The sequence below is a fragment of the Ranitomeya imitator genome, chromosome 3 (genome assembly GCF_032444005.1).
Source record: "Ranitomeya imitator isolate aRanImi1 chromosome 3, aRanImi1.pri, whole genome shotgun sequence".
NCBI classification, from domain to species: Eukaryota; Metazoa; Chordata; class Amphibia; order Anura; family Dendrobatidae; genus Ranitomeya; species Ranitomeya imitator.
Genome location: NC_091284.1, coordinates 188,245,969 through 188,272,034, shown reverse-complemented (window position 1 = coordinate 188,272,034; position 26,066 = coordinate 188,245,969). Strand labels below are relative to the sequence as shown.

General features: G+C 43.8%; 1 protein-coding gene across 4 annotated transcripts in view; it reads right to left on the bottom strand.

Annotated features, from left to right (window-relative positions):
- Positions 1 to 21,464, bottom strand: part of TSHB (thyroid stimulating hormone subunit beta) — a 264,528-nt gene extending 243,064 nt beyond the window's left edge. For 2 of the 4 annotated variants that reach the window (XM_069761709.1, XM_069761714.1), the window contains exon 1: positions 21,397 to 21,464. The gene's annotated coding sequence lies outside the window, so the exon portion shown is untranslated. Of the gene's footprint in view, positions 1 to 21,145; positions 21,258 to 21,396 lie in introns of those variants that run through there. The other 2 variants (XM_069761715.1, XM_069761710.1) reach the window with 2 other exon arrangements.
- Between the last annotated feature and the right edge of the window lie 4,602 nt (positions 21,465 to 26,066).

Here is a 26,066-nt window from a genome sequence, read left to right as displayed (position 1 = left end):
CGTCCGATCTCAATTCCAGCCAATTCTACATTGAAAAAGTAAAACGGCACTCTTTCTCTTCCAAGCTCTGCGGTGCGCCCAAACAGTGGTTTACCCCCACATATTGGGTGTCGACGTACTCAGGAGAAATTGCACAACAACTTTAGTGGTCTAATTTCTCCTGTTACCCTTGTGAAAATAAAAATTTGTGGGCAAAAAGATCATTTTTGTAGAAAAAATGCGATTTTTTTTTTCACGGCTCTACGTTATAAACTTCTGTGAAGCACATGGGGGTTCAAAGTGCTCACCACACATCTAGATAAGTTCCTTAAGGGGTCTAGTTTCCAAAATGGTGTCACTTGTGGGGGGTTTCCACTGTTAAGGCACATCAGGGGCTCTCCAAACGCGACATGGCGTCCAATCTCAATTCCAGCCAATTCTACATTGAAAAAGTAAAACGGCACTCTTTCTCTTCCAAGCTCTGCGGTGCACCCAAACAGTGGTTTACCCCCACATATTGGGTATCGACGTACTCAGGAGAAATCGCACAACAACTTTTGTGGTCTAATTTCTCCTGTTACCCTTGTGAAAATAAGAATTTGTGGGCAAAAAGATCATTTTTGTGTAAACAAAAGCGATTTTTTTATTTTCACGGCTCTACGTTATGTGATGTAGCGATGTCCTTGCTGTGCAGTGAATAGGCAGTGACCCATATAAAGTTCAAACAAAGTTTTGTTTATTTCACAGCATACTCACAAACCGGAAAAGAAAACAAACAAGTCCTTCGGTATGCAGCCGGGAAAAATAACAACAGTCCACAGTCCGCTGCCGTGAGCGTATTACACCCCCGTGTACGCTCGGGTGTCTGGCTTTTCAGGCTCTGCCTGGCCCGTGTTTCTCCACATGGAAGGAGCTCTGCACAAGCCTCCTACTAGGTCTGAATCCCAGACCAGACTGACACACCCAAACTCTCTTGCTGGGGTTTTTTTTCTATCCTCCAGATTCTATGGCCATGGGCCACTATAAGATCTGGGCTGGAGGAAACGGACCGGCCCCACTACCATCCTGCAGTCCGTTTCAAAATAAAAGCCCATACCAGGTTTTCCTGAATAAATTCTGGGACAAATAACTTGACCCAGTTCACACTTACTTTTATTCTTCCCTGTGTCTCACAGGCAACCTGCTGTGAGCACAGGGCCCTCCAGCGGATCTAATATGCTTCTAAGCACATCCTGGGGGACACATAGCGACCCTCGCATATGACACCGGTCACTGCCTCACATACCCCCCCTCTGTTCAGACTTGTGGGGTTGAACATTTGTCAGCATACATGGTGCCCGTGACAGGGCATCTGCATTTCCCTGTGATTTCCCAGCCCGATGTTCCACAGAGAAGCTGAAATTTTGTAGGGAATTCCTTTCCTCTGCATTTCTCATCCAGACAAGGGGTGAATGGTCTGTTACCAACCGAAATTGACACCCGAGCAAATAGTAGCGTAGGGACTCCAAGGCCCATTTAATCGCCAAGCACTCCTTCTCCACTACGCTATAATTTTTCTCTGCCGGGGTCAGTTTCCTGCTTAAATAGGTGACTGGATGCTCATCCCCGTTCACCTCTTGCGAGAGCACCGCTCCTAAGCCTACCTCTGATGCATCAGTTTGCACAATAAAGGTTTTCTTGAAGTCGGGGCTGATGAGGACCGGCTGTCCACACAACGCCGACTTCAGAGACTGGAACGCTCCCTCTGCTTGAGGATTCCACTTGATCATCACCGTTTTCTTCCCTTTTAACAGGTCCGTTAGGGAAGCCGATTTACCAGCAAAATTGGGTATAAACCGACGGTAATACCCAATGATGCCAAGGAATGCCCTCACTTGTTTGGAACTTAAGGGCTTGGGCCAGTTTTGAATGGCCTCAATTTTGTTCACTTGAGGTTTGATAACCCCCCGGCCGATCACGTATCCCAAGTACCGGGCTTCCGTGAGACCTATCGCACATTTTTTTGGGTTTGCTGTTAACCCTGCGGCTCTAAGAGACTCTAGCACTGCTTGTACCTGGGACAGATGGGTATCCCAGTCGGTACTAAAGATGACTATGTCATCCAAATAGGCCGATGCGTAATCTCTATGTGGTGCTAACACAATGTCCATCAGCCTCTGGAATGTGGCCGGAGCCCCATTTAACCCAAAATGTAAGACAATGTATTGAAAGAGACCCTCTGGGGTTAGAAAAGCAGTCTTTTCCTTCGCTGACTCTGTTAAGGGAACCTGCCAGTAACCTTTCGTGAGATCCAGCGTGGTGAAGTACTGGGCCTTCCCCAGTCTCTCAATTAGCTCGTCCACCCGTGGCATGGGATACAGGTCAAATTTTGACACTTCATTTAACTTCCTAAAGTCATTACAGAAGCGTAATGACCCATCAGGTTTTGGTATAAGTACAATGGGGCTAGCCCACTCACTTCGGGACTCCTCAATGACTCCCAACTGAAGCATTTGCTTTACCTCAGCCACGATGGCTTGCCTTCGGGCTTCTGGCACTCGGTACGGTTTCATCCGCACCTTTACCCGGGGCTCAGTGACAATGTCATGCTGAATCACTGAGGTTCGCCCCGGCAGCTCTGAGAATACATCCATATTCTGCTGTACCAAAGCTCGAGCCTCCCGCCGCTGCTGTTTTGTGAGGGCATCATTGACTTTTACCTCACACCTGGCTGTGTCCTTGGCCAGGGCCAGAGGGACCTCCGATTGTATGACCGTAGTTGCATCTGTGACCAAACATTCTCGGTCCTTCCAGGCCTTTAGCAGGTTTACATGGTACAACTGCTCGGGTTTTCTTTTCCCGGGTTGGTACACTTTGTAATTCACTTCCCCCACCTTTCCCCGTATCTCATACGGCCCTTGCCACTTGGCCATGAGTTTACTCTCTGGGGTGGGCACTAGTACCAACACCCAGTCTCCTTCTTTAAAGGACCTGACCGTGGCCCTTTTATTATAGGTACGGCTCTGAGCGGCCTGGGCATCCAACAGATGCTCCTTTACGATGGGTTGCACGACTGCAATCCGATCCTGCATACTTGCCACATACTCGATAACACTCTTATGTGGAGTGGGCTCCTGTTCCCATGTCTCTTTGGCTACATCCAGCAGCCCCCTCGGGTGCCTGCCATACAATAGCTCAAATGGGGAGAACCCCGTGGACGCCTGCGGTACCTCGCGTATGGCGAACATTAAATATGGCAATAACATATCCCAATCCTTCCCATCCTTGGCGACCACCTTTTTGAGCATGGCCTTGAGGGTCTTATTAAACCTCTCGACCAACCCATCGGTTTGTGGATGGTACACTGACGTACGCAACTGTTTAATTTGGAGCAATTTACATAGCTCCCTAGTCACTTTAGACATAAAAGGGGTTCCCTGATCTGTAAGGATCTCCTTGGGGAGCCCAAGATGACAAAACATGGCAAACAGTTCACGGGCTATTAGTTTAGCCGAAGTGTGCCGGAGCGGTATCGCCTCTGGATACCGGGTGGCGTAGTCTACGACTACTAATATGTGCTGATGGCCCCGGGCGGATTTTACTATTGGTCCCACCAGATCCATCGCTATCCGCTCAAAGGGTACTTCTATGATGGGCAGAGGTACTAACGGACTCCGGTAGTTTGTGGTGGGTGAGGTTAGTTGACACTCAGGACAAGTGTCACAGTACTTTGTAACCTCAGCGTAGACACCAGGCCAAAACAACCTCTGTAATATGCGCTCTAACGTCTTTTTGGTCCCCAAGTGCCCCCCCAACATGTGAGTGTGAGCCATGTCGAGCACCGCCCGACGATAGGGTTGGGGCACTACCAGTTGTTCCACCACCTCATCCCGGATTTTATCAACCCTGTACATTAACTCCTGGATGACCGCCATCCGGGGAAACTCCTTTTCTGCACCAGGTTGTTGTGCCACCCCATTTACCTCGATTACTCTTTCCCTTGCCCGGGTCAGAGTGGGATCCTGGAGCTGGGCAGTCCCAAACTTACCAGGTGACACCTCCAGCTCATGAATTGGTGGATTCTCTTCCACTTCCCCTGCCAATACCTCTAGGGGAAACCTATCGGGATTACACACTGTCCCTATCGTGGCGACCCCTACGGCAGGTATCCCTGACTCGGGATCTTCGGGTTCTGCACCCGGAATGCTTTTTTCCCTGAGAGGGTTAACTCTGGTCTCCCAGAGGGACCAGAACAACGGTAAGTCTCTACCCAACACAGTCCCATACGGAAGAGTTTTTACCACTCCCACTACATGTTTTATCTCTCCACATGGGGTGGAGAACGTGACCTCCGCAGTCGGGTACTCTCGGAGGTCCCCATGTATGCACACTACCCCCACCTTTCGTCCAATAGGACTGTCCCCAGCAACCAAGGACCCGTGTACAAGGGTCACCAAGCTCCCCGAGTCCAAGAGAGCATCCGTTTGGTACCCGTTAACGAGCACTCTGCACAGCTGAGGTTCGGTACCGGCAGGGTCTGTAGTGGCAATGCAGACTGGCTGGGCATACATAGACACGCGGCGGGCATACCCGCAGTCCATGGGTTCTGTTGTTAGGGGACAATTAGCAACCACATGTCCGGGTTCTTGGCACCGCCAACACGTAACGACTGTGGCACGAGGTAACCTTGGAGCCAGTTTAGGGGACACAGGTCTGTGGTCACTCTCTTTCCGAGACAACCCCTCAGCACGGACTCGGTCCGGTCTTGTCCCAGTGGAGGGCCGTGGACTTTTCTCAGACTCCTGAGCTGGCGGAGCCTTACGTGACAGCCGAAGCGGAGCAGTGTCCCATATAAAGTCCTGGGTGGCCTTATATCGCTCTACCAGGCCTACAACCTGGTCTAGGGTACCCGGGTCCCCTTGACCCACCCAACGCTGAATGGCCGCTGGCAGAGCCCTCAACAGTCGGTCGACCACCACCCTCTCCACTATCTGACTTGTGGATAAAGTCTCAGGTTGGAGCCACCGTTTCACAAGCTGCAATAAGTCACAAATCTGAGACCGGGCAGGCTGGGCTTCCACAAAAGTCCAACAAAACACCCGTTGAGCTCTCACATAAGTATTAACCCCCAGTCGGGCAAGGATCTCACCTTTTAACTTGGAATAGTCCTGGGCATCCTCCCGACTAAGGTCAAAGTAGGCCTTTAGCGCATCACCCCTCAAGAACGGAGCCACAACTTCAGCCCACTGTGCTGCTGGCAGATTCTCCCGTTCTGCCGTGCGCTCATAGACGGTGAGGAAAGCTTCCACGTCATCTTCCGGACTCAATTTCCTCAAAGCGGAGCGGACCTTGTCACGGGCATCGCGACGTTCCGGGGTCGGTGCTGGAGGTGCCTCTCGCAGGGCTGTAATTTGCTGCAGCAACAGATTATTAGTTTGTTGCTGTTGTTGCTGTGTGAGGACTAGCTGCCTCAGGATCTCCTCCATTTTGTCTGTAGGCCTGAATTGCAATGTAGCAGGCTTAATAACAGACATGCAAATGGCGTTGGGGTATGCCTTAATTCACACTGCTCAGCATTCTCCAACCAATTTTGATGTAGCGATGTCCTTGCTGTGCAGTGAATAGGCAGTGACCCATATAAAGTTCAAACAAAGTTCTGTTTATTTCACAGCATACTCACAAACCGGAAAAGAAAACAAACAAGTCCTTCGGTATGCAGCCGGGAAAAATAACAACAGTCCACAGTCCGCTGCCGTGAGCGTATTACACCCCCGTGTACGCTCGGGTGTCTGGCTTTTCAGGCTCTGCCTGGCCCGTGTTTCTCCACACGGAAGGAGCTCTGCACAAGCCTCCTGCTAGGTCTGAATCCCAGACCAGACTGACACACCCAAACTCTCTTGCTGGGGTTTTTTTTCTATCCTCCAGAGTCTATGGCCATGGGCCACTATAAGATCTGGGCTGGAGGAAACGGACCGGCCCCACTACCATCCTGCAGTCCGTTTCAAAATAAAAGCCCATACCAGGTTTTCCTGAATAAATTCTGGGACAAATAACTTGACCCAGTTCACACTTACTTTTATTCTTCCCTGTGTCTCACAGGCAACCTGCTGTGAGCACAGGGCACTCCAGCGGATCTAATATGCTTCCAAGCACATCCTGGGGGACACATAGCGACCCTCGCATATGACACCGGTCACTGCCTCACAGTTATAAACTTCTGTGAAGCACATGGGGGTTCAAAGTGCTCACCACACATCTAGATAAGTTCCTTAAGGGGTCTAGTTTCCAAAATGGTGTCACTTGTGGGAAGTTTCCACTGTTTAGGCACATCAGGGGCTCTCTAAACGTGACATGGCGTCCAATCTCAATTCCAGCCAATTCTGCATTGAAAAAGTCAAACGGCGCTCCTTCACTTCTAAGTTCTGCGGTGCGCCCAAAAAGTGGTTTACCCCCACATATGGGGTATTGGCGTATTCAGGAGAAATTGCATAACAAAATTTATGGTTACATTTCTGTTTTTACACTTGTGAAAATAAAAAAAAAATGGTTCTGAATTAAGATGTTTGCAAAAAAAAAGTTAAATGTTCATTTTTTCCTTCCACATTGTTTCAGTTCCTGTGAAGCACGTAAAGGGTTAATAAACTTCTTGAATGTGGTTTTGAGAACCTTGAGGGGTGTAGTTTTTAGAATGGTGTCACACTTCATTATTTTCTATCATATAGACCCCTCAAAATGACTTCAAATGTGATGTGGTCCCTAAAAAAAAATGGTGTTGTAAAAATGAGAAATTGCTGGTCAACTTTTAACCCTTATAACTCCCTAACAAAAAAAAATTTTGTTTTCAAAATTGTGCTGATGTAAAGTAGACATGTGGGAAATGTTATTTATTAACTATTTTTCATGACATATCTCTCTGATTTAAGGGCATAAAAATACAAAGTTTGAAAATTGCAAAATTTTAAAAATTTTTGCCATATTTCCATTTTTTTCATAAATAATCGCAAGTAATATCGAAGAAATGTTACCACTAACATGAAGTACAATATGTCATGAAAAAACATTCTCAGAATCAGCGGGATTCGTTGAAGCGTTCCAGAGTTATAACCTCATAAAGTGACAGTGGTCGGAATTGCAAAAATTGGCTCGGTCATTAAGTACCAAATTGTCTCTGTCACTAAGGGGTTAAAATACTTTATTCTGGCTGTGTCTTTATTTAACATGTAGCAACTATGGGATTAGTAATGGAGAGGTGTCTTATTAACATCTCTCCATTACTAAGCCGTGAGGTTGATGTCACCAAACAATACAAAGGTGACATCAACCCCCCCAACTGTTACCCCATATGCCACCACTACAGGGCAAGTGGGATGAGCAAGGCTATGTGCCGGAATTGGCACATCTTAGAGATGCGCCTTTTCTGGGGTGACTAAGAGCTGATGTGTTTAGTCGGGGGGCAATATCCTTGGCCCCTTTCTAGGCTATTAATATCAGCCCGTAGCTGTTTGCATAGTCTTTGCTGGTTATTAATTATAGGGGAACCCTATGTCATTTTTTGGGGGCTCCCCCATTTTAATAGCCAGTAAAGGTTAAGTATACAGCTGTGAGCTGATATTAATATCCTGGGAAGATCGATGGGTATTACCCCCTTCCCATAAACGTCTACCCCCAGTTCCTGGCTTTCCCTCTGCTGGTTAAGAAAATTATGCGGGAGCCCACACAATTTTTTATTTCCATTTTTTTTTAATTAAACAGATATTGCGTTTCATGCAGATTTTGTGTGTGTTTGTGTGTGTCTTTATTTATCACTTCATGTACCATTTTATTATGCTCATTACTAAACATTGGGCTTGGTATTATCTATCCATCTACATATATCTATATACAGTGGGGGAAATAAGTACTTGATCCCTTGCTGATTTTGTAAGACAAAGACATGAACAATCTATAATTTTAAGGGTAGATTAATTTTAACATTGAGAGATAGAATATCAAAAATAAAATCCAGAGACTCACATTGTATAACTTATATACATTTATTTGCATTTTGCAGTGAGAAATAAGTATTTGATCCCCTACCAACCATTAAGAGTTCTAGCTCCTACAGACCAGTTAGACACTCCTAATCAACTTGTTACCCGCATAACAGACAGCTGTCTTACATAGTCACCTTTATATAAGAATCCTGTCCACAGACTCAATTAATCAGTCTGACTCTAACTCTACAACATGGGCAAGACCAAAGAGCTTCATAAACCTGCACAAAGCTGGAATGGGCTACAAAACCATAAGTAAGACGCTGGGTGAGAAGGAGACAACTGTTGGTGCAATAGTAAGAAAATGGAAGAAATACAAAATGACTGTCAATCAACATCGATCTGGGGCACCATGCAAAATCTCTCCCCGTGGGGTATCCTTGATCATGAGGAAGGTGAGAGATCAGCCTAAAACTACACAGGGGGACTTGTTAATGATCTCAAGGCAGCTGGGACCACAGTCACCAAGAAAACCATTGGTAACACATTACGCCATAAAGGTTTAAAATCCTGCAGTGCCCACGAGGTCCCCTGCTCAAGAAGGCACATGGGCAGGCATGTCTGAAGTTTGCCAATGAACACATGGATGATTCTGTGAGTGATAAGGAGAAGGTGCTGTGATCAGATGAGACAAATATTGAAGTCTTTGGCATTAATTCAACTTGCAGTGTTTGGAGGAAGATAAATGCTGCCTATGATCCAAACAACACCGTCCCCATTGTCAACCATGAAGGAGGAAACATTATGTTTTGGGGGTGTTTCTCTGCTAAGGGCACAGGACTACTTCACCGCATCAATGGGAAAATGGATGGAGCCATGTACTGTAAAATCCTGAGTGACAACCTCCTTCCCTTCACCAGGACTTTAAAAATGGGTTGTGTCTGGGTCTTCCAGCAAGACAGTGACCCAAAACATACAGCCAAGGCAACAAATAGTGGCTCAAAAAGAAGCACATTAAGGTCATTGAGTGGCCCAGCCAGTCTCCAGACTTTAATCCCATAGACAATTTAAGGAGGGAGCTAAAGCTCCAAATTGCCAAGCGACAGACTCAAAATCTTAATGATTTAGAAATGATCTGCAAAGAGGAGTGGACCAAAATCCCTCCTGACATGTGCACAAACCTCATCATCAACTACAAAAAATGTGTGACTGAAGTGCTTGCCAAAAAAGGTTTTGCACTAAGCATTAAGCCTTGTTTTCCAGAGGGATCAAATACTTATTTCTCACTGCAAAATGCAACTAAATTTATAAAATTTATACAATGTGATTTTCTGGATTCTATTTTTGATATTTTATCTCTCAACATTAAAATGAACCTACCCTTAAAATTATACATAGTTCATGTCTTTGTCAGTGGTCAAACTTACAAAATCAGCAAGGGATCAAATACTTATTTCCCCCAATATAAATATATATATATATATATATATATATATATATATATATATATATATATCTACAGCTGTCTAAGGGTCACTTCCGTCTGTCCTATCTTTCTGTCACGGATATTCATTGGTGGCGGCCTCTGTCATGGAATCCAAGTCGCTGATTGGTTGTGGCAATGGTCATGGCCGTTTTGCCACAACCAATCAGCGACAGCCACAGTCCGGCGGCAATATGGCCGCTCTTTCCTCCCTGCAGTCAGTGCCCGCTCCATACTCCCCTCCAGTCATCGAGTCAGCCCTCACACAGGGTTAATACCAGCAATACCGGAGCGCGGTGTAATGCACTCCGGTTACGCAGCTATTAGCTGTATACTACATGGCTCTGTGCTGTATACTACGTCGCTGTGAAATATACTACGTTGCTGGGCAATATACTACGTGGCTGGGCAATATACTACGTCGTTTGGCAATATACTACGTCACTGGGCAATATACTACGTCGTTTGGCAATATACTACGTCACTGGGCAATATACTACGTCACTGGGCAATATACTACGTCATTGGGCAATATACTACGTCACTGGGCAATATACTACGTCATTGGGCAATATACTACGTGACTGGGCAATATACTACGTGGCTGGGCAATATACTACGTGTCTGTGCTGTATACTACGTCACTGGGCAATATACTACATAGCTGGGCAATATACTACGTGGCTGGGCAATATACTACGTAGCTGGGCAATATACTACATGGTTGGGCAATATACTACGTGGGCTGTGCAATATACTACGTGTACATGCATATTCTAGAATACCCGATGCGTTAGAATCGGGCTACCATCATATTTATATATATATTTATATATATATATATATATATATATATATATATATATATATATATATATATAAAATTAACTTATATTTGATTTGTGTGTAAACATTATATGTGAACATGGTATGTTAATGATATCATGGTCTTCAATGGAGTATGTAAAAGAAGAGGGTGGACAAGGAAATGAGATCACAATTATTTTTTGTTGTTGTTAAATACTACATCTTTATTTAGCTTACAAAAACACATACAAATCCGCATGAAAATCTGCATCAAATCTGCGCGGATTTTCAACTGCGTTTTCTGCCAAGAGAGGAAGAATCCGCACAGAAAATTCCACAGGCAAATCTGCAACGTGTGCGCATACCCCAAGGGTATGTGCACACGTTGTGGATTCTCTGTGGATCCACAGCTTTTTTTTGCAGTGCAGAAACGCTACAGATCCGCAATTGATTTACAGTACAATGTAAATCAATGAGAAAAAAAAAAAGCTGGGCACACGTTGCGGAAAATCCGGTGCTGAAACGCTGCGGATTAAAAGAAGTAGCATGTCACTTCTTTTTTTCCGATCTGCAGCGTTTTTGTACCCATTCCATTATAGAAATCCGCAGGGGTAAAAAAAACGCAGTAAATCCGCAAAAAATCCGCAGCAAAAACACACAAAAAACTCTGCGGATCCGCACAAAAAACGCGACAAATCCGCAGCTGCGTTTTTTCCCAGGAGAGGCAGAATCCGCACCAGAAATTCCTAAATCTAATCCGCAACGTGTGAACATAGCCTAACATATTTTCATGCAAAACCTAGCTCATCATTATGTGGTATGCTTCATATTAAGGACTGATTCAGACTGCAGCCAACAGTTTGGTGCCGTTTTTTCACTTTTTTGATACAAATAGATGTCCAAGTGTACCTACCTTCAGCTTCACTGTTTGCCTCCTCACTTTTTACATTTCTTTAATATGTTGTAAGAAAGATTACTTGTTGTTGGTCTACTTGGTTTTTGGTTAATTTTATTTGTGGCATATTTGATAAGTGACCAGACCCCAGTTATATTGATTTTGGTTTTAGGTGTGTTCTTATCTTGATTATATGTAAAATAAAGACAGACCATCTTATCAATACAATGTGCTTTACTATTCTTTTGGCAACATTAATTATTGGTTTAAAACTCAATATACAATGCCAATCACTTTCACAGCAGCTGAGAGTATTTTGCCCAGACCTCTCTTTTCTTCACTTTCCAAAACTTCTACATCTTCTTCCTCCCTTTCTTCCTCTCTTTTCCTGTGTTACATAAATGCATCATTATTATGGCTAAAAAAAGAAACGTGTCCATCAATTTGAACTGAAAGATTTTTTCTCTACTTTGATAAAGGGAAAGGGGTATAGGTGCAACCATAATACATGATCAAGTATTCCCTAACAGAGGAGCTAACATCGTCTGCTCCCTCCTTATTCGGCAAGCTATAGCGCTTACCGAAGAAGCTGCATCGGGAGTCCGGATACCTGGAGCGCTCCCATTAATCATGTGTCCGGAGTCGCAGCTGCATGTGTCGCGGTGTGTGATAGTCACAACACACTAATATAGATAACGTAGGCACAACTATGAAGTGGTGCTAAAGTAGATGCCCAAACCATGATGCTAGTAACTGTTACGTACGCTGCGCACGCTGCGCATACTTACCCGGCTTCTCCCGTCTTTGAACAATCTTCTCTTCCCTTCCTGGGATATATTGTCTCAAGATCTGGCTTAGAGATGGATCCAGAGAAGGTTTCTGCTGTCCTGAATTGGCCTCGTCCTCTTGGAACAAAAGCAATCCAACGATTTCTTGGCTTTGCCAACTACTATAGACAATTTATTCCTCATTTTTCTTCCATGACCAAGCCTATCTCTGCTCTAGTTCGCAAGGGAGTCAATTCCAGTCTTTGGACCCCTGAGGCTGAAGAGTCCTTTCTGTCTCTTAAACAAAGCTTCGCTACGGCCCCTGTGCTTCATCGTCCTGATGCCAATAGACCGTTTGTCCTTGAGGTCGACGCATCCTCTATTGGAGCTGGTGCTGTACTTTTGCAAAGATCTTCGTCCGGACGTTTGGTGACCTGTGGTTTTTTTTCTAAAACCTTTTCCGCTCCTGAGCGTAACTACTCTATTGGAGATAAAGAACTTTTGGCTATCAAGCTAGCCTTGGAGGAATGGCGTTATCTCCTTGAGGGGGCTCTTCATCCATTCACCATTTACACAGACCACAAGAATCTGGCCTATATTCAGTCTGCCCAAAGACTAAATCCACGACAGGCCAGATGGTCTTTATTCTTCGGACGATTTGAATTTGAACTTCATTTCCGACCCGGAAATAAGAATGTCAAAGCAGATGCTCTTTCAAGATCCTTTCAGCCTCTGGACCTAGAGGATTCTCCGGCTCACATCATTGATCCTGCAAAGATCGTCACTCTTGCTCCTCTAAGAGTGATTTCAACTCCTCCTGGCAAGACTCTTGTGGCTAACCAAGACAAGGAGAGAGTTTTACGTTGGGGTCACTCCTCCAAAATTGCAGGTCACGTAGGAGTCAAGAAGACACTTTCTCTTATCTCTCGGCATTACTGGTGGCCATCTCTCCGACAAGACGTCACCAAATTCATTGCTTCTTGTCCTGTCCCTAGGCAGCTTCCTTCCGGTCTCCTGCATCCTCTGCCTGTGCCTTCCGTTCCTTGGAGTCATATAGCTATGGACTTCATCACTGATCTACCTTGTTCCTCGAATTGCTCTGTCATCTTGGTTGTTGTAGATCGGTTCTCCAAGATGGCTCACTTCATCGCATTACCTGGTCTGCCTTCCGCTCCTGAGTTGGCAAAGATCTGTTTACACCAAGTCTTCCGTCTTCATGGTTTTCCTCATCATATCGTCTCAGACCGTGGAGTACAATTTACTTCACGTTTTTGGAGAGCTCTCTGTAGTCTATTAAAGGTTAACTTGGACTTTTCTTCCGCCTATCACCCTCAGTCCAACGGACAAGTGGAGCGAGTTAATCAAGTCCTGACTACATATCTGCGACATTTCTCCAATGCACACCACGATGACTGGGTCTCTCTTCTCCCCTGGGCCGAATTCTCATATAACAATCTTCCCAGCGAGTCTTCCTCCAAAACTCCCTTTTTTGTAGTCTATGGTCAACATCCGAACATTCCTCTTCCTGTTTCTCTTTCCTCGGGGGTACCGGCAGCGGATTTCTTGTCCCGGGAATTCTCTACGATTTGGAGTGAGACCAAAGTGGCTCTTGAGAGAGCTAGCCTTAATATGAAAAAGTTTGCTGACAAAAGGCGTTTGGATGCTCCGCCATATTCTCCGGGTGATAAAGTTTGGCTTTCCTCTCGCTATATCAAGCTTAAAATTCCCTCTTGCAAACTGGGTCCCCGCTATATTGGTCCTTTTCCTATCTTGAGTCGCATTAATGATGTTTCTTATAAGTTGAAGTTGCCTGCCTCTTTACGCATTCCCAATGCCTTCCATGTGTCTCTTCTCAAGCCTGCAGTCTTTAATCGTTTTCACTCCGCTACCTCTTCCTCTCCTCAGCTCTGTACTTCTGATGGAATCTTTAATGTTAAAGACATTCTTGCCAAAAAGGTAGTTAGGGGTAAAACTTATTTTTTGATTGATTGGGAGGGATTTGGCCCTGAGGAGAGGTCCTGGGAGCCCCGAGAGAACATCAATGCTCCTCTTATCATGAAAAGATTCCTTTCTAGTCTTAAAAAGAGGGGGACTAAGGAGGGGGGTACTGTTACGTACGCTGCGCACGCTGCGCATACTTACCCGGCTTCTCCCGTCCCTCGGCGCACTCGCGATCCTGTCCAGCGCCGCTCTGCTTCCTCCTTCGCCGGCTCACGGCGTCCGGTCCCTCTGCGCATGCGCGGTCGCGTCTCCTCCATCGCAGAGCATTCCGGGAGGTCGCGACCCGGTGGCTCCGCCCCAACATGGCGGCGCCCATTGGGTATTTCTTCCCGGCATCTCCCTAGGTAAGACGCCTTTGCTTTGTAGGTGCACTGTCTGCCGTCAGTGTCCCTATGCCCTAGGCTCCCCTGCACCAGTGTCTTCTCTCAGCCCAGTCTTTACTTTGTCTTAGTGTCCTGCCAGCCCGTGTTCCTGCTGTGTCCTGCCTGTCCGTGTTCCTGCTGTATCCTGCCAGTCCGTGTTCCTGCTGTATCCTGCCAGTCCGTGTTCCTGTTGTATACTGCCAGTCCGTGTTCCTGCTGTATCCTGCCAGTCCGTGTTCCTGCTGTATCCTGCCGGTCCGTGTTCCTGCTGTATCCTGCTAGTCCGTGTTCCTGCTGTGTTCTGCCAGCCCGTGTTCCTGCTGAGTCCTTCCGGTCCGTGTTCCTGCTGAGTCCTGCCAGTCCGTGTTCCTGCTGTGTTCTGCCGTTCCGTGTTCCAGTCATTTTCAGTTAAGTCTTGTTTTCCTATTATTCCCTGCCATCCTTATAGCCTGTGGTTTCCTTCTTTATCTTGGGTCGCCCCTTTGGCTCTAGCTGTTGTGTCTCCATTCCCCCGAGGTCCTGCTCCTAACACTCCCTGTATAGGGGGTGATTCCATCTGGTCCGCTCGACCCCGGGGGCTCTAGAGTCACGACCTAGAGGGTCCACTCTCGGATTTCTGCCCGAGTACTTACAGTAACGATAAACTTGGCACACACAAATATGTAGATGCAGTGAATAAAAGTTTTAATGGGGTATAGTACATACAGTGACGTTTCGGTCTATATACAAGATCTTCATCAATGTACCTCATATAACTGATATGAGATATCAGGGTCAATTAGGGGAACCAGAGTCCCTGTAAGTAAATTGCTCCTGTATAATAGGTGGAGGCGGCCACAAGTGAGGACGCTGTGTGGATGTCACGGACGCAGTATCCACCGCTAGTCCAGTGTGACAAATAGAAGTGCCGGCAAATCAATTATATGAGGTACATATGGATAAAGGTCTTGTGTATAGACCGAAACGTCACTGTATGTACTATACCTCATTAAAACTTTTATTCACTGCATCTACATATTTGTCTTACATATGTCTGAGAACCATCAATTAGGGCACTTCACAACACTATATACAACTAATCCCACACCAATACAGGTGGGAAGAACGAAGAGATCCCAAGTAAAAACCAAATGTTTATTAATATTATTAAAAATTTACAATAAAAAAGCAAAATAACCGTAGGGGACACCACAAGACAAGGTAAAATATCAATAACCCATACTCAGTAATATTGAGGTATTAACAGTGGTTGTTAAACTCCAGAATGATGGTAAGAAGGTAATTAGCACAATGGCTCAGTAATATCTAACATGGTTACAAAAACTCCATATATCCACTAAAAGATATCATAACGTTGAACAACACAATGGCTGGATCAGAATTGGTTAATCATTACCGGATATCCTAAATTAACCGTGCAAAAGCATGTAATGGTCGCAGATTCCCATATTATCCACATAAGGGCCCCATAAAAATAAATAACACAGTGGTTGTATCTACAATATATAGAGACAATTGGGAGTATAGAACCACTCACACCAGAGCAACCCGGCTAACCAAAACCTCCATACAAGAATAAAGAGATGGTATACCTTGCATCAAGTGGCGTCCTCTCACCCCGACGCGCGTTTCGCCTCCTGCTTCTTCCGGGGGCATCTATCTATCAAATATCTACATATTTGTGTGCGCCAAGTTTATAGTCACAACACACTGGCTCTCCATGCATTTGTTGTGACTGTCGCACAGGTGCCTTCTCCCCTTCCTGAAATGTTGGGAGATATGCTCTTCTGTGACTGTGACGTGATAGGATTTTTTCTATGGACATTTTATAGGACGTTTTCTGTTATATCTATGTATGCCCCTGCTCAGGATCATTATTACAATAAAGAAGGCAGTGAGGGGCATTATTATATGGAGGCACAATGGAGGGGATTGTTATCATTTTAGGGGAAGCAAAAAGTCATTATTATTATTATAAGAAATCACAGGATATTTTTATTATTATAAGAAGGTACAGGGTTATTATTATAAGAGGTCAAGGGGGAGTATTATTAAAGGAGGCACAGGGGAATTATTATAAGATATCACAAGTTGTGATTTGTGTAGAGGTGGTAGAATGTGAGGAGGGTCCTGGAAAATCAATAAAGTGAAGATGTCTGTGTGTTACATTTTGCAGGGATGGGTCATGGATGGAATAAGAGGTCATAGAGGTCGGGACCGAATGCAAAGGAAAAGGGAAAATGAACTACAACAATCAGCAAGATGTCACCGGTGAGAACTTGCACAGTGCACAAATATATATTTTGCAGAGCACTGGTGTGAAACTGATATTACCGTTATATGGTCACTGTATGGTGTTAATATCAGTCTTAGTACAGTGTTTTTTGTTAAAGTAGTTGTCCAAGCTTGAAGTTAAAGTCTGCAGGGGCTATGTGACTGTGGGCTTCTGAATCCTCACTGAGCTCGCACGCTGTGAGGATTCTCCGGTGCTGGCACTGAGAGTTGGTGATCATGTGCTGTGGTGTAACTTGAACAGCATGGGCCCAAATGCAAAAGCGCTAATGGGGCCCCCAATTAATGAAAGTCTTTAATAACATTCGTCTTTTTTTATATAAGCCAACGAGGCTTTTGGGCCCCCTTGGCACCAGGTACAATTGTAACCCTTGCACCTGCTGTAGTTACACTCCTGATCATGTTACCGCAAGAATACAATTTGCATACATTGAATCATGTACTGACTAGACGTGCACAGCCTCGCTCAAAACAAGTGAAAATAGCAAAGCCGAGTACAAGTATTTGGAAGGTGGAAGGGGATGTGAAAATGGCTCTGGCTGGTCCCAGTGCCGAAACAGGAGAATCATCACAATGTGCGCTATGAGGATTTAGAAATCTGAAGTTACCCCTTTAACGATCAGTATGGTAGTATTATCAATATTGTAGATACTGGTAATATTTGGTTATGGTTTGTTGGTATTTGTCTGTAATATTGCAATATTATTATTTTGATATAATTATTTAATCTTATATAGAAATATTATTGGTATTTTTTAGAAATATTGGACTTGTAATAAATCTTGATTTCCTCCAGGCAGGGTAATATTAGTAACTAGAAATAGGCCCAATGCTATCGCTTCGGGAGTGCGGTGAAAATAACATCTGTGTATGCTTAGTGGTGCAGTGGACATGTCTCACACCGTTTGCGCTTTCCAACATATCTGTTCTATATCATCCCTCTCAGCGCTATTCCCGAGCATGCGTTGTAACGACGCGGCTGTTACTGCACCTGTATGTGAATAGAGGAGAGGTGTGACATTGCCGCGGCGTCTTATGGGATTCGGGGACAGCGGCCGGAAGTCCCAACTGGCGATTATATATATATAGATATATATCCCCATCTGAGGCTCAGGGGTCAGGGACAGCATGGGCCTGTGTGATTTCAAATGCCAGGGCTGAATTTCAGTCCCAGTCCGTCCCTGCTCAGAACTGAACTACATAAACCATTTAAGGTCGCACTTACACTGTGTAAAGTGGTTTTATTATGTCCGTGTCCCTTGAGTCCATGCATCTTGAATACATGACAAGATCCTGCTGGCATTAGAAGCAGCTGACTGACATTGCATGCTGTTACTTAGTCCAGAGCTACAAGGACACCAAGATCCTTCTCCTCAAGGACTAGCTAGCTCTGATCGCTGCAGTTTACTTATTTAGATGGTGAAGTCAATCACTGGCAGCAGCATTAAATGAACTGGTTGCTGCTGCACATGTGCACTGATGCCATCGACCCCGTTGAAATGGAATTAGGGTATGTTTCCACGGTCAGGAAACACTGCGGATTGGACGCTGCGTACAGCCGCAGCATCCAATCCGCAGTGGCCAGATGTTACAGCATAGTAGAGGGAATTTTATGAAATCCTATCTCCACTATGCATTCAAATACGCAGGTGGCAGACCTCCGCATACACACATGTGGTGCGTCTTTATAGACCGCAGCATGCCTATTCATCTTGCGGAGATGCTCCCCCTTGAGTTCATTGAACACATGCCGTATCACTGAGCTTACAAAATCCGGCAGCGCTTTAAGCGGAGTGGGTATCTGCTGCACCCAAAGCGCTGCATATCCGGACCGTGGAAACATACCCTAATCCAGTGTTATTTAGGCTGCCGTGGAAGCTGTAAGTACAATGAAGGCCGCCTTTACAGCTATTTTTGTCTTTGAATGTTTAATCAAGCTATGTGGACTAAAAGATTAAATCATTATTAGAAAAAAACTCTGTGCATTTTTTAAAAGTATAAACTCTAAATACACCTAATTTTTATCAATTCAAAAGTAAAAATAATAAAACATTTTTGCTATCACTGTAAAAGTTCAATATAGGAGATTACTGAATGAATTAACTAAAACATCAAACCGCTTAAAGAAAAAAATTTGAATCAGCAGAATCACTGTTTTTGTTCCCCCGACCTCACAAAAAAAGAAATCAATGCTCTTAAAAAAAATATCATCAATTAAATTTAGATACAGTACAGAGCAAAAGTTTGGACACACCTTCTCATTTAAAGATTTTTTGTATTTTCATGACTATGAAAAATGTAAATTCACACTGAAGACATCAAAACTATGAATTAACACATGTGTTAATATATACTTAACAAAAAAAGTGTGAAACAACTGAAAATATGTCTTATATTCTAGGTTCTTCAAAGTAGCCACCTTTGCACACTCTTGGCATTCTCTTGATGAGCTTCAAGAGGTAGTCCCCGGAAATGGTTTTCACTTCACAGGTGTGCCCTGTCAGGTTTAATAAGTGGGATTTCTTGCCTTATAAATGGGGTTGGGACCATCAGTTGTGTTGAGCAGAAGCCTGGTGGATACACAGCAGATAGTCCTACTGAATAGACTGTTAGAATTTGTATTATGGCAAGAAAAACGCAGCTAGGTAAAGAAAAACGAGTGGCCATCGTCAGTCAGTCCAAAAAATTGGGAAAACTTTGAAAGTGTCCCCAAGTGCAGTTGCAAAAACCATCAAGCGCTACAAAGAAACTGGCTCACATAAGGACCGCCCCAGGAAAGGAAGACCAAGAGTCACTTCTGCTTCTGAGGATATGTTTATCCGGGTCACCAGCCTCAGAAATCGCAGGTTAACAGCAGCTTAGATTAGAAACCAGGTCAATGCCACACAGAGTTCTAGCAGCAGACACATCTTTACAACAACTGTTAAGAGGAGACTTTGTGCAGCAGGCCTTCATGGTAAAATAGCTGCTAGGAAATCACTGCTAAGGACAGGCAACAAGCAGAAGAGACTTGTTTGGGCTAAAGAACACAAGGAATGGACATTAGATCAGTGGAAATCTGTGCTTTGGTCTGATGAGTCCAAATTTGAGATCTTTGGTTCCAACCACCGTGTCTTTGTGTGACACAGAAAAGGTGAACGGATGGACTCTACATGCCTGGTTCCCACCATGAAGCATGGAGGAGGAGGTGTGATGGTGTGGGGGTGGTTTGCTGGTGACACTGTTGGGGATTTATTCAAAATTGAAGGCATACTGAACCAGCATGGCTGCCACAACTATTTTACCATGAAGGCCTGCTGCACAAAGTCTCCTCTTAACAGTTGTTGTAGAGATGTGTCTGCTGCTAGAACTCTGTGTGGCATTGACCTGGTTTCTAATCTAAGCTGCTGTTAACCTGCGATTTCTGAGGCTGGTGACCTGGATAAACATATCCTCAGAAGCAGAAGTGACTCTTGGTCTTCCTTTCCTGGGGCGGTCCTCATGTGAGCCAGTTTCTTTGTAGCGCTTGATGGTTTTTGCAACTGCACTTGGGGACACTATCAAAGTTTTCCCAATTTTTAGGACTGACTGACCTTCATTTCTTAAAGTAATGATGGCCACTCGTTTTCTTTACTTAGCTGCTTTTTTCTTGCAATAATACAAATTCTAACAGTCTATTCAGTGGGACTATCAGCTGTGTAACCACCAGACTTCTACTCAACACAACTGATGGTCCCAACCCCTTTTATAAGGCAAGAAATCCCACTTACTAAACCTGACAGGGCACACTTGTGAAGTGAAAACCATTTACGGTGACTACCTCTTGAAGCTCATCAAGAGAATGCCAAGAGTGTGCAAAGGTGGCTACTTTGAAGGACCTAGAATGTAAGACATATTTTCAGTTGTTTCACACTTTTTTGTTAAGTATATAATTCCACATGTGTTAATTCATAGTTTTGATGCCTTCACTGTGAATTTACAATTTTCATAGTCATGAAAATACAGAAAAATCTTTAAATGAGAAGGTGTGTCCAAACTTTTGCTCTGTACTGTACATAATGTTTTATTCATGTGTATGATGGATAAACTGCAGTACTCGTCAGCAGCCATCTTATAAGGTACATAGTTCCTTTCTGTGCATTGCTTGGAGCAGGCCAAAACTGGAGCAGATTACAGCTAATTAGTGGGATTCCTGTGTGTCAGCCCGGCACCGATCCAGATTGATGATTTATTCTGGGGGAAGGTTCAACAGTTGTTTAGTCCCAGAGAACATATTTAAGACTTTCATTATATTTCAGACTTTAGGGTTGTCCACAGAACCTTAATGTTGCTACAATATTCACACAGGTTCTGACTTGTCTGTGACTGCTCACATGGTTGATACTTTTTCCTGATCACTTTTTGGGGGTCCTGTGGCTATAACTGTTATTAGGATAATGAGTCAGGCATTGTATTTTAGGGTCCTCCTGTTATCATGTTTTTAGTGGTCCTCTGGTAGCTTCTTGATTATATTATTTTATGTTCATAGTTAGGCAGGAGAAGAAAATCTCAATAAAGCACCATGAAATCATGCTATCACTATACAAAATAGTAATAACCTTTTTTAAATATAATATATGAGTACTTACTCTTCTTCACAGATGGAAAGTGAGACTATGCCAAGGAAGAGAACATTTCTTTGACAGAGCCATGTTTGGTCATGTAAAAATACCTATGGTAATGTTAAATGTAAAAAATGCTATCTTCTACTACTGATTTAAAAAAAAAAAGAAAACAGACAGCGGAAAACATTTTACTTGTTCTCAGTTTCTCTATTTGAAGCACTAATATTAGTGAACGTTAAATAAAAGCCATTTAAATATAAATTAACAATACATACCTTGTGATGAAGAATGCAAAGTTTAGAAGGGCAGAATGCCACAGAATGATTCTGCAGTATTAACTCAATCTTCATATATATATATATATACTGTACATAATTGGTTGAGACAGCTGTAGAGCAGATCATTGTATTTACTTTTCCCATGCACAACGATGTATTGTGTGTCTCATGATTAAAATTAGCTAAATAACATGGTCTTTTGAGCACACAAACAAATATTGTTTCTGTTGTGGTGACATTTGACACATCACAAACATTTGTCACGAGACAATTCAGCTAACTCTAAATGCTGTAAACAGTATAATGCACCCACAGCTCCTCTGCACACAATGTGATGTTCCCACAACAGGATAATGGGCCCACAGCTCTTCTATATACAGTATGGTGGGCACACAGCTCCCCTATACACAGTATAATGGACCCATAGCTCTCCTACAAATAATATGATGCTCCCACTGCTCCCCAAAAACACAGTATAATGACCCCCACATTAGCCCTCAGACTGTCTAATGTATCACCCATTAGCCCCCCAAAATTTATAATGGCCTCCACATTAGCTCCCAAACTGTAAACATGTTGACACGTGGTCTACCTTGAAATAGTGGATTCCTTTGTTAGTATCAGATTTGGTCTGAGTTAAATTCAGGAGTGGGGAAATTTGGACTTGGCTGGAACACATTTTTAACCTTTGTACAGGAATCTGGGTTTTGTTTCAAAATTTTCCAAGACTCAAACTCAGAAAAGTCATCATTATGAGCAGCCCACAGTGGAATCTGACATGTGAGGGCAAAATGAAATCCAAGAACCTTAGTCAGTTTAGCTGAAATCAGGGAAGGCAAGCAAAAAGAAGCTCAGTGCAGGAAAAATGCAATGAACAGGGAAAACCTGTGCCTAACCATAGGTGTGGATGAGCGAACGTGCTAAAAAAGAGTGTCAGCTCCCAGTGTGGCGTCCCTGCCTTGTAACAGCACATGTCCAGGAACATGACCCATGCGCTTACCAATGCACTTACTGGCATTGTCCGCTGAACGACCGACGCGTGGACGAGCGCCTGTGGCCAGGAATGTTACACATTCGTGATAGCACACTGGGTGTACATTGTGGAGGCTGGGGCCAATTCACACACTGCGATGGCGCATGTGCTCACAACAATGAGGATTGCTGGACCTTCTTCTGTCAAGGTTTGCTCCACCTCATACAGCATTTCCTGCACCCCTTTTGCTCCTCCTCCTCCATCTCCGATGTGGTATCTCAGAGCATGTCGTCCACATCACCCAGAAGCTGAAGAGCAGGCATGGATGTCTGACATTTGTTTGGTTCTCCAAGACTATGAGGACTCCACAAAGGGACTAGGTGGGAATGTTGAAGGACATAACACAAAGAGAATGTAGCCAACCCAGCACAGATTAGATAACAATGAGAAGATGGACATTGAGGAGGAGGAAGAGGAGAAACAGGAGCTGGTGGCTAGCGTAACCCATAATGAGGTCCTGGTTATGGGGGACTTTAACTACCCGGATATTAACTGGGAAACAGAAACATGTGAAACCCATAAAGGAAACAGGTTTCTGCTAATAACCAAGAAAAATTATCTTTCACAATTGGTGCAGAATCCAACCAGAGGAGCAGCACTTTTAGACCTAATATTATCTAATAGACCTGACAGAATAACAAATCTGCAGGTGGTCGGGCATCTAGGAAATAGCGACCACAATATTGTACAGTTTCACCTGTCTTTCACTAGGGGGACTTGTCAGGGAGTCACAAAAACACTGAACTTTAGGAAGGCAAAGTTTGACCAGCTTAGAGATGCCCTTAATCTGGTATACTGGGACAATATCCTCAGAAATAAGAATACAGATAATAAATGGAAAATGTTTAAGAACATCCTAAATAGGCACTGTAAGTGGTTTATACCTTGTGGGAATAAAAGTACTAGAAATAGTAAAAACCCAATGTGGCTAAACAAAGAAGTAATACAGGCAATTAACAGTAAAAAGAAAGCATTTGCACTACTAAAGCAGGATGGCACCATTGAAGCTCTAAAAAACTATAGGGAGAAAAATACTTTATCTAAAAAACTAATTAAAGCTGCCAAAAAGGAAACAGAGAAGCACATTGCTAAGGAGAGTAAAACTAATCCCAAACTGTTCTTCAACTATATCAATAGTAAAATAATAAAAACTGAAAATGTAGGCCCCTTAAAAAATAGTGAGGAAAGAATGGTTGTAGATGACGAGGAAAAAGCTAACATATTAAACACCTTCTTCTCCACGGTATTCACGGTGGAAAATGAAATGCTAGGTGAAATCCCAAGAAACAATGAAAACCCTATATTAAGGGTCACCAATCTAACCCAAGAAGAGGTGCGAAACCGGCTAAATAAGATTATTTCTTATTTTTAGGGACTCTATAGCGACGGGGTCTGTTCCGCAGGACTGGCGCATAGCAAATGTGGTGCCAATATTCAAAAAGGGCTCTAAAAGTGAACCTGGAAATTATAGGCCAGTAAGTCTAACCTCTATTGTTGGTTAAATATTTGAAGGGTTTCTGAGGGATGTTATTCTGGATTATCTCAATGAGAATAACTGTTTAACTCCATATCAGCATGGGTTTATGAGAAATCGCTCCTGTCAAACCAATCTAATCAGTTTTTATGAAGAGGTAAGCTATAGGCTGGACCACGGTGAGTCATTGGAAGTGGTATATCTCGATTTTTCCAAAGCGTTTGATACCGTGCCGCACAAGAGGTTGGTACACAAAATGAGAATGCTTGGTCTGGGGGAAAATGTGTGTAAATGGGTTAGTAACTGGCTTAGTGATAGAAAGCAGAGGGTGGTTATAAATGGTATAGTCTCTAACTGGGTCGCTGTGACCAGTGGGGTACCGCAGGGGTCGGTATTGGGACCTGTTCTCTTCAACATATTCATTAATGATCTGGTAGAAGGTTTACACAGTAAAATATCGATATTTGCAGATGATACAAAACTATGTAAAGCAGTTAATACAAGAGAAGATAGTATTCTGCTACAGATGGATCTGGATAAGTTGGAAACTTGGGCTGAAAGGTGGCAGATGAGGTTTAACAATGATAAATATGAGGTTATACACATGGGAAGAAGGAATCAATATCACCATTACACACTGAACGGGAAACCACTGGGTAAATCTGACAGGGAGAAGGACTTGGGGATCCTAGTTAATGATAAACTTACCTGGAGCAGCCAGTGCCAGGCAGCAGCTGCCAAGGCAAACAGGATCATGGGGTGCATTAAAAGAGGTCTGGATACACATGATGAGAGCATTATACTGCCTCTGTACAAATCCCTAGTTAGACCGCACATGGAGTACTGTGTCCAGTTTTGGGCACCGATGCTCAGGAAGGATATAATGGAACTAGAGAGAGTACAAAGGAGGGCAACAAAATTAATAAAGGGGATGGGAGAACTACAATACCCAGATAGATTAGCGAAATTAGGATTATTTAGTCTAGAAAAAAGACGACTGAGGGGCGATCTAATAACCACGTATAAGTATATAAGGGGACAATACAAATATCTCGCTGAGGATCTGTTTATACCAAGGAAGGTGACGGGCACAAGGGGGCATTCTTTGCGTCTGGAGGAGAGAAGGTTTTTTCACCAACATAGAAGAGGATTCTTTACTGTTAGGGCAGTGAGAATCTGGAATTGCTTGCCTGAGGAGGTGGTGATGGCGAACTCAGTTGAGGGGTTCAAGAGAGGCCTGGATGTCTTCCTGGAGCAGAACAATATTGTATCATACAATTATTAGGTTCTGTAGAAGGACGTAGATCTGGGGATTTATTATGATGGAATATAGGCTGAACTGGATGGACAAATGTCTTTTTTCGGCCTTACTAACTATGTTACTATGTTACTATGTAAAAAAGGATAGTAGCCACACAACCTTCCTCTTGTCTCTCCTGCGTGGATTGGCTGAGGATGAGAATGAGGAGGAAGAGAGGGAGGAGATAGAGAGTCATCATCATGGCGGACACAGGGAAGTATTGGCTGTATGGAGATTGGCACGTATGGCTGATTTTAGATACCACTGTCTATTCCATGACCCTTGTGTTACATTCATCTTGGCACAAAAAAAAAAGAGTGCTCATTGTCCACCTTGCTACTAGACCCACACTACAAGGAGAACTTTGTATCTTTTTTTCCCGAGGTGGAGAGGTCTTCCAAAATGTGGAAAATATGTTGAAAAATTCCCAGCAGATACTGCTAGCAACAGGGGGCAAACTTCGTTGCCCAACTAACGAGAGGAAAGAGAGACACACAGCAAAGGCAAGGGTACGCTGTCAAAGGTGTGGGCCAATTTCAAGACACCAGCCCAGCGCTCTGGAATAGTGATGGGCGAATTTGTTCAGAAAACGATCGTCAAATATAAATTCGGTATGAATATTGCACATTCAAATTCGTGATCGAAAACACGAGCAAAATTTTATAAAATTGGAAAAAATCACTAACATTCGGTAAAAAGTGTGGGAAAATATTTGCATTACCACAAAAGTATTTTCAGCACCTTAGCAACGATAATGGTGGTGTATCATGAGCGTTTGGCTCGTGTTTGATGAGATGAGGAGGTTTGCAGAGCTCAGAGGCACGGCGTTCTTGTAAACAGTAATTTATTTTTCAACAAAA